At 28.1% G+C, this 10,716-nt stretch overlaps 1 protein-coding gene across 1 annotated transcript in view; it reads left to right on the top strand.

Moving 5' to 3' along the window:
* The window catches only part of LOC135505616 (runt-related transcription factor 2-like), an 89,824-nt gene that overhangs the window by 731 nt on the left and 78,377 nt on the right, over nt 1-10,716 (top strand). The window lies entirely within an intron of this gene.

Genomic DNA, 10,716 nt, shown 5'->3' with positions numbered 1-10,716 from the left:
GCTTGAATTTCCGTTTCTGCCAGAATTTTTGTCTATAGCAGGTCTGCACAATTTGCCGTTGTAGTATTTCAGCAAATTAGAGTTAGAGACATAAAGACGTACCATGCGTCTTTCAAGATATAATTAACAAAGCATAATTTTTTAAAGTTTTTAATTGGGAGCAGAGAGGCGCAAAACGGAAAGATGTTGGATATATTTCATTAGCATGTTGGAAACCTTAGTTCATATGACACATCTCTGTTATTGTCTCTGTATGGGAGACAGGCTGACAGACAGGCTGGTGGAGGGGACATTAGTTCATATGACACATCTCTGTTATTGTCTCTGTTTGGGAGACAGGCTGACAGACAGGCTGGTGGAGGGGACATTAGAATCATGCTGTTGTGTCTCTTACCGCCATTAGATATTATTTCCTAATTGTACTTGTTGAAATAATTATATTGCTCTCTATTCAAATTAACTTAGAAAATGTGGGACATTTTACCATTGTTCTATTACATGTTTTACTCTTAATTGTAATTTAATTCGACAACATAATTAAGTGAAATGCATGTAGCTTCCATAATATTACCAGTGGCCTACACTAAATAAACCATAAAATAAGTTTGATAGAAGACATGTACCAATATGTTTTCCCTCGCAATTCTTAAACGTCATCTATTGGTTGGAAAGTTATATAAATGAATAACGGATGTTGATTTGTAAGCCTAATGAATCACAGACATGACAGGGAGCACCAGTTCTATTACCGTCCATTAAAACAATTCATAGTTGATTTTTGATGTGTACATTTTTATTTTATTTTTTTGTGCTTCTATGTTTATATTTTTCCTTTTGACATATTGATAACGGCCATCAAAGGCCGATATCCGCTACCGCTGAACACTGTTCAATAAGGGTCTTTCAATATAATACGAATAGAATGAAAACTGACAGAAGATGAATCTAATCTGTATATTAAATCTGTATATTAAATCTGTATATTAAGTGATATTACAGAGATCTACGGCCCTGTCATACTACCCAATCATTAGGTGTTTATAATAAACCTTTGTAGTGTTGGTACTCTACGTTCTAATTGGACCACTTCTCGTGTTATTACACGGAATTGTTAGTTGTAGTTCCACCGTTGTTATGCAACGTGTTAAGCTGTAGTCATGGTGTGAGATAAAGGATCTGTCCTCCAGCTATCTGGGGACTCAACACGATAAAGGCATGACCCTCTCCCTCTACAGATTCACTTTCACGTCTTGTGTTTTTAAGACATTCTGCATTTTCTCACTCTAAATTAAGATCATTTTTTGGGATTCATATTTCTAGAACTGAACCTCATGAATATTTTTTTAGTGAGAAGGTCTCAGCCGCAGCAACTTTTTTTAAATTACTAAGTACAGGTCCTCGTGGAAATATATAACACGTGGTCTAATGGAAATATATAACACATGGTCTAATGGAAATATATAACACATGGTCTAATGGAAATATATAACACATGGGCTTATAGAAATATATAACACATGGTCTAATGGAAATATATAACACATGGTCTAATGGAAATATATAACACGTGGTCTAATGGAAATATATAACACATGGTCTAATGGAAATATATAACACATGGTCTAATGGAAATATATAACACGTGGTCTAATGGAAATATATAACACATGGTCTAATGGAAATATATAACACATGGTCTAATGGAAATATATAACACATGGGCTTATAGAAATATATAACACGTGGTGCTCGTGGAAATATATAACACGTGGTCTAATGGAAATATATAACACATGGTCTAATGGAAATATATAACACATGGTCTAATGGAAATATATAACACATGGTCTTATAGAAATATATAACACATGGTCTAATGGAAATATATAACACGTGGTCTAATGGAAATATATAACACATGGTCTAATGGAAATATATAACACATGGTCTAATGGAAATATATAACACATGGTCTAATGGAAATATATAACACCTAATGGTCTAATGGAAATATATAACACATGGTCTAATGGAAATATATAACACATGGTCTAATGGAAATATATAACACATGGTCTAATGGAAATATATAACACATGGTCTAATGGAAATATATAACACATGGTCTAATGGAAATATATAACACATGGTCTAATGGAAATATATAACACATGGTCTAATGGAAATATATAACACATGGTCTAATGGAAATATATAACACATGGTCTAATGGAAATATATAACACATGGTCTAATGGAAATATATAACACATGGTCTAATGGAAATATATAACACATGGTCTAATGGAAATATATAACACATGGTCTAATGGAAATATATAACATGGTCTAATGGAAATATATAACACATGGTCTAATGGAAATATATAACACATGGTCTAATGGAAATATATAACACATGGTCTAATGGAAATATATAACACATGGTCTAATGGAAATATATAACACATGGTCTAATGGAAATATATAACACATGGTCTAATGGAAATATATAACACATGGTCTAATGGAAATGGAAATATAACACATGGTCTAATGGAAATATATAACACATGGTCTAATGGAAATATATAACACATGGTCTAATGGAAATATATAACACATGGTCTAATGGAAATATACAACACATGGTCTAATGGAAATATATAACACATGGTCTAATGGAAATATATAACACATGGTCTAATGGAAATATATAACACATGGAAATATATAACACATGGTCTAATGGAAATATATAACACATGGTCTAATGGAAATATATAACACATGGTCTTATAGAAATATATAACACATGGTCTAATGGAAATATATAACACATGGTCTAATGGAAATATATAACACATGGAAATATATAACACATGGTCTAATGGAAATATATAACACATGGTCTAATGGAAATATATAACACATGGAAATATATAACACATGGTCTAATGGAAATATATAACACATGGTCTAATGGAAATGTATAACACATGGTCTAATGGAAATATATATGGTCTAATGGAAAACATGGTCTAATGGAAATATATAACACATGGTCTAATGGAAATATATAACACATGGTCTAATGGAAATATATAACACATGGTCTAATGGAAATATATAACACATGGTCTAATGGAAATATATAACACATGGTCTAATGGAAATATATAACACATGGTCTAATGGAAATATATAACACATGGTCTAATGGAAATATATAACACATGGTCTAATGGAAATATATAACACATGGTCTAATGGAAATATATAACACATGGTCTAATGGAAATATATAACACATGGTCTAATGGAAATATATAACACATGGTCTAATGGAAATATATAACACATGGTCTAATGGAAATATATAACACATGGTCTAATGGAAATATATAACACAAATATATAACACATGGTCTAATGGAAATATATAACACATGGTCTAATGGAAATATATAACACATGGTCTAATGGAAATATATAACACATGGTCTAATGGAAATATATAACACATGGTCTAATGGAAATATATAACACATGGTCTAATGGAAATATATAACACATGGTCTAATGGAAATATATAACACATGGTCTAATGGAAATATATAACACATGGTCTAATGGAAATATATGGTCTACATGGAAATATAACACATGGTCTAATGGAAATATATAACACATGGTCTAATGGAAATATATAACACATGGTCTAATGGAAATATATAACACATGGTCTAATGGAAATATATAACACATGGTCTAATGGAAATATATAACACATGGTCTAATGGAAATATACAACACATGGTCTAATGGAAATATATAACGCATTGGCCTAATGGAAATATGTAACACATGGTCTTATAGAAAATAACTAATGGAAATATATAACACATGGTCTAATGGAAATATATAACACATGGTCTAATGGAAATATATAACACATGGTCTAATGGAAATATATAACACATGGAAATATATAACACATGGTCTAATGGAAATATATAACACATGGTCTAATGGAAATATATAACACATGGAAATATATAACACATGGTCTAAGGGAAATATATAACACCTGGTCTAATGGAAATGTATAACACATGGTCTAATGGAAATATATAACACCTGGTCTAATGGAAATATATAACACCTGGTCTAATGGAAATGTATAACACATGGTCTAATGGAAATATATAACACATGGTCTAATGGAAATATATAACACATGGTCTAATGGAAATATATAACACATGGTCTAATGGAAATATATAACACATGGTCTAATGGAAATATATAACACATGGTCTTATGGAAATATATAACACATGGAAATATATAACACATGGTCTAATGGAATATATATAACACATGGTCTAATGGAAATATATAACACATGGTCTAATGGAAATATATAACACATGGTCTAATGGAAATATATAACACATGGAAATATATAACATGGTCTTATGGAAATATATAACACATGGAAATATATAACACATGGTCTTATGGAAATATATAACACATGGTCTAATGGAAATATATAACACATGGTCTAATGGAAATATATAACACATGGTCTAATGGAAATATATAACACATGGTCTAATGGAAATATATAACACATGGTCTAATGGAAATATATAACACATGGTCTAATGGAAATATATAACACATGGTCTAATGGAAATATATAACACATGGTCTAATGGAAATATATAACACATGGTCTTATGGAAATATATAACACATGGTCTAATGGAAATATATAACACATGGTCTAATGGAAATATATAACACATGGTCTAATGGAAATATATAACACATGGTCTAATGGAAATATATAACACATGGTCTAATGGAAATATATAACACATGGTCCTTAATGGAAATATATAACACATGGTCTAATGGAAATATATAACACATGGTCTAATGGAAATATATAACACATGGTCTAACACATGGAAATATATAACACATGGTCTAATGGAAATATATAACACATGGTCTAATGGAAATATATAACACATGGTCTAATGGAAATATATAACACATGGTCTAATGGAAATATATAACACATGGTCTAATGGAAATATATAACACATGGTCCTATGGAAATATATAACACATGGTCTAATGGAAATATATAACACATGGTCTAATGGAAATATATAACACATGGTCATGGAAATATATAACACATGGTCTAATGGAAATATATAACACATGGTCTAATGGAAATATATAACACATGGAAATATATAACACATGGTCTAATGGAAATATATAACACATGGAAATATATAACACATGGAAATATATAACACATGGTCTAATGGAAATATATAACACATGGTCTAATGGAAATATTTAACAGATGGTCTAATGGAAATATATAAAACATGGTCTAATGGAAATATATAACACATGGTCTAATGGAAATATATAACACATGGTCTAATGGAAATATATAACACATGGTCTAATGGAATATATAACACATGGTCTAATGGAAATATATAACACATGGTCACATGGAAATATATAACACATGGTCTTATGGAAATATATAACACATGGTCTAATGGAAATATATAACACATGGTCTTATGGAAATATATAACACATGGTCTTATGGAAATATATAACACATGGTCTAATGGAAATATATAACACATGGTCTAATGGAAATATATAACACATGGTCTAATGGAAATATATAACACATGGTCTAATGGAAATATATAACACATGGTCTAATGGAAATATATAACACATGGTCTAATGGAAATATATAACACATGGTCTAATGGAAATATATAACACATGGTCTAATGGAAATATATAACACATGGTCTAATGGAAATATATAACACATGGTCTAATGGAAATATATAACACATGGTCTAATGGAAATATATAACACATGGTCTAATGGAAATATATAACACATGGTCTAATGGAAATATATAACACATGGTCTAATGGAAATATATAACACATGGTCTAATGGAAATATATAACACATGGTCTAATGGAAATATATAACACATGGTCTAATGGAAATATATAACACATGGTCTAATGGAAATATATAACACATGGTCTAATGGAAATATATAACACATGGTCTAATGGAAATATATAACACATGGTCTAATGGAAATATATAACACATGGTCTAATGGAAATATATAACACATGGTCTAATGGAAATATATAACACATGGTCTAATGGAAATATATAACACATGGTCTAATGGAAATATATAACACCTGGTCTATGGAAATATATAACACATGGTCTATGGAAATATATAACACATGGAAATATATAACACATGGTCTAATGGAAATATATAACACATGGAAATATATAACACATGGTCTAATGGAAATATATAACACATGGAAATATATAACACATGGTCTTATAGAAATATATAACACATGGTCTTATGGAAATATATAACACATGGTCTAATGGAAATATATAACACATGGAAATATATAACACATGGTCTAATGGAATATATAACACATGGAAATATATAACACATGGAAATATATAACACATGGTCTAATGGAAATATATAACACATGGTCTTATGGAAATATATAACACATGGTCTTATAGAAATATATAACACATGGTCTAATGGAAATATATAACACATGGAAATATATAACACATGGTCTAATGGAAATATATAACACATGGAAATATATAACACATGGTCTAATGGAAATATTTAACACATGGTCTTATGGAAATATATAACACTTGGAAATATATAACACATGGTCTTATAGAAATATATAACACATGGTCTTATGGAAATATATAACACATGGTCTTATAGAAATATATAAAACATGGAAAGATATAACCAATGGTCTAATGGATATATATATAACACATGGCCTTATGGAAATATATAACACATTGTCTTATGGAAATATTTAACACATGGTCTTATAGAAATATATAACACATGGAAATATATAACACATGGTCTAATGGAAATATATAACACATGGTCTTATGGAAATATATAACACATGGTCTTATGGAAATATATAACACATGGAAATATATAACACATGGTCTTATGGAAATATATAACACATGGAAATATATAACACATGGTCTAATGGAAATATATAACACATGGAAATATATAACACATGGTCTAATGGAAATATATAACACATGGAAATATATAACACATGGAAATATATAACACATGGTCTAATGGAAATATATAACACATGGAAATATATAACACATGGAAATATATAACACATGGTCTAATGGAAATATATAACACATGGAAATATATAACACATGGTCTAATGGAAATATTTAACACATGGTCTTATGTAAATATATAACACATGGTCTTATAGAAATATATAACACATGGAAATATATAACACATGGTCTAATGGAAATATATAACACATGGAAATATATAACACATGGTCTAATGGAAATATATAACACATGGAAATATAAAACACATGGAAATATATAACACATGGTCTTATAGAAATATATAACACATGGAAATATATAACACATGGTCTAATGGAAATATATAACACATGGAAATATATAACACATGGTCTAATGGAAATATATAACACATGGAAATATATAACACATGGAAATATATGGAAATATATAACACATGGAAATATATAACACATGGTCTTATAGAAATATATAACACATGGTCTTATAGAAATATATAACACATGGAAATATATAACACATGGAAATATATAACACATGGTCTAATGGAAATATATAACACATGGAAATATATAACACATGGAAATATATAACACATGGTCTAATGGAAATATATAACACATGGAAATATATAACACATGGTCTAATGGAAATATATAACACATGGTCTTATGGAAATATATAACACATGGAAATATCTTATAGAAATATATAACACATGGAAATATATAACACATGGAAATATATAACACATGGTCTAATGGAAATATATAACACATGGTCTAATGGAAATATAAAACACATGGAAATATAAAACACATGGAAATATATAACACATGGTCTTATAGAAATATATAACACATGGAAATATATAACACATGGTCTAATGGAAATACATAACACATGGAAATATATAACACATGGTCTAATGGAAATATATAACACATGGAAATATTTAACACATGGTCTTATGGAAATATATAACACATGGAAATATATAACACATGGTCTTATAGAAATATATAACACATGGTTTTATAGAATTATATAACACATGGAAATATATAACACATGGTCTAATGGAAATATATAACACATGGTCTAATGGAAATATTTAACAGATGGTCTAATGGAAATATATAAAACATGGAAATATAAAACACATGGAAATATATAACACATGGTCTTATAGAAATATATAACACATGGAAATATATAACACATGGTCTTATAGAAATATATAACACATGGAAATATATAACACATGGTCTTATGGAAATATATAACACATGGTCTTATAGAAATATATAACACATGGAAATATATAACACATGGTCTAATGGAAATATATAACACATGGAAATATATAACACATGGTCTTATAGAAATATATAACACATGGTCTAATGGAAATATTTAACACATGGTCTTATGGAAATATATAACACATGGAAATATATAACACATGGTCTTATAGAAATATATAACACATGGTTTTATAGAATTATATAACACATGGAAATATATAACACATGGTCTTATAGAAATATATAACACATGGTCTTATGGAAATATATAACACATGGTCTTATGGAAATATATAACACATGGAAATATATAACACATGGTCTAATGGAAATATATAACACATGGAAATATATAACACATGGAAATATATAACACAGGGTCTTATGGAAATATATAACACATGGAAATATATAACACATGGTCTTATAGAAATATAAAACACATGGAAATATATAACACATGGTCTTATAGAAATATATAACACATGGAAATATATAACACATGGTCTTATAGAAATATATAATGCATGGTCTTGTGGAAATATATAACACATGGTCTTATAGAAATATATAACACATGGAAATATATAACACATGGTCTTATAGAAATATATAACACATGGTCTAATGGAAATATATAACACAGGGAAATATTTAACACATTGTCTTATAGAAATATATAACACATGGAAATATATAACACATGGTCTGATGTAAATATTTAACACATGGAAATATATAACACATGGTCTTATAGAAATATATAACACATGGAAATATACAACACATGGTCTTATAGAAATATATAACACATGGAAATATATAACACATGGTCTTATAGAAATATATAACACATGGTCTAATGGAAATATATAACACATGGAAATATATAACACATGGTCTAATGGAAATATATAACACATGGTGTTATAGCAATATATAACACATGGAAATATATAACATGGTCTTATAGAAATATATAACACATGGTCTAATGGAAATATATAACACATGGAAATATATAACACATGGTCTTATGGAAATATATAACACATGGAAATATATAACACATGGTCTAATGGAAATATATAACACATGGAAATATATAACACATGGTCTTATAGAAATATATAACACATGGTCTAATGGAAATATATAACACATGGAAATATATAACACATGGTCTTATAGAAATATATAACACATGGTCTAATGGAAATATTTAACACATGGTCTTATAGAAATATATAACACATGGAAATATATAACACATGGTCTTATAGAAATATATAACACATGGTCTAATGGAAATATATAACACATGGAAATATATAACACATGGTCTAATGGAAATACATAACACATGGAAATATATAACACATGGTCTTATAGAAATATATAACACATGGTCTAATGGAAATATTTAACACATGGTCTTATGGAAATATATAACACATGGAAATATATAACACATGGTCTTATAGAAATATATAACACATGGTTTTATAGAATTATATAACACATGGAAATATATAACACATGGTCTAATGGAAATATTTAACACATGGTCATATGGAAATATATAACACATGGAAATATATAACACATGGTCTTATAGAAATATATAACACATGGTCTTATGGAATATATAACACATGGAAATATATAACATATGGGCTTATGGAAATATATAATACATGGTCTTATAGAAATATATAACACATGGTCTCATGGTCTCATAGAAATATATAACACATGGAAATATATAACACATGGTCTAATGGAAATATATAACACATGGAAATATATAACACATGGTCTAATGGAAATATATAACACATGGAAATATATAACACATGGTCTTATAGAAATATATAACACATGGATATATATAACACATGGTCTTATAGAAATATATAACACATGGATATATATAACACATGGTCTTATAGAATATATGGTCTTATAGAAATATATAACACATGGTCTAATGGAAATATTTAACACATGGTCTTATGGAAATATATAACACATGGAAATATATAACACATGGTCTTATAGAAATATATAACACATGGAAATATATAACACATGGTCTTATAGAAATATATAACACATGGTCTAATGGAAATA

The sequence above is a fragment of the Oncorhynchus masou genome, chromosome 19 (genome assembly GCF_036934945.1).
Source record: "Oncorhynchus masou masou isolate Uvic2021 chromosome 19, UVic_Omas_1.1, whole genome shotgun sequence".
NCBI lineage: Eukaryota > Metazoa > Chordata > Actinopteri > Salmoniformes > Salmonidae > Oncorhynchus > Oncorhynchus masou.
Note: the sequence above shows the minus strand (reverse complement) of the source record. Positions and strands in the feature narration are given on the sequence as shown.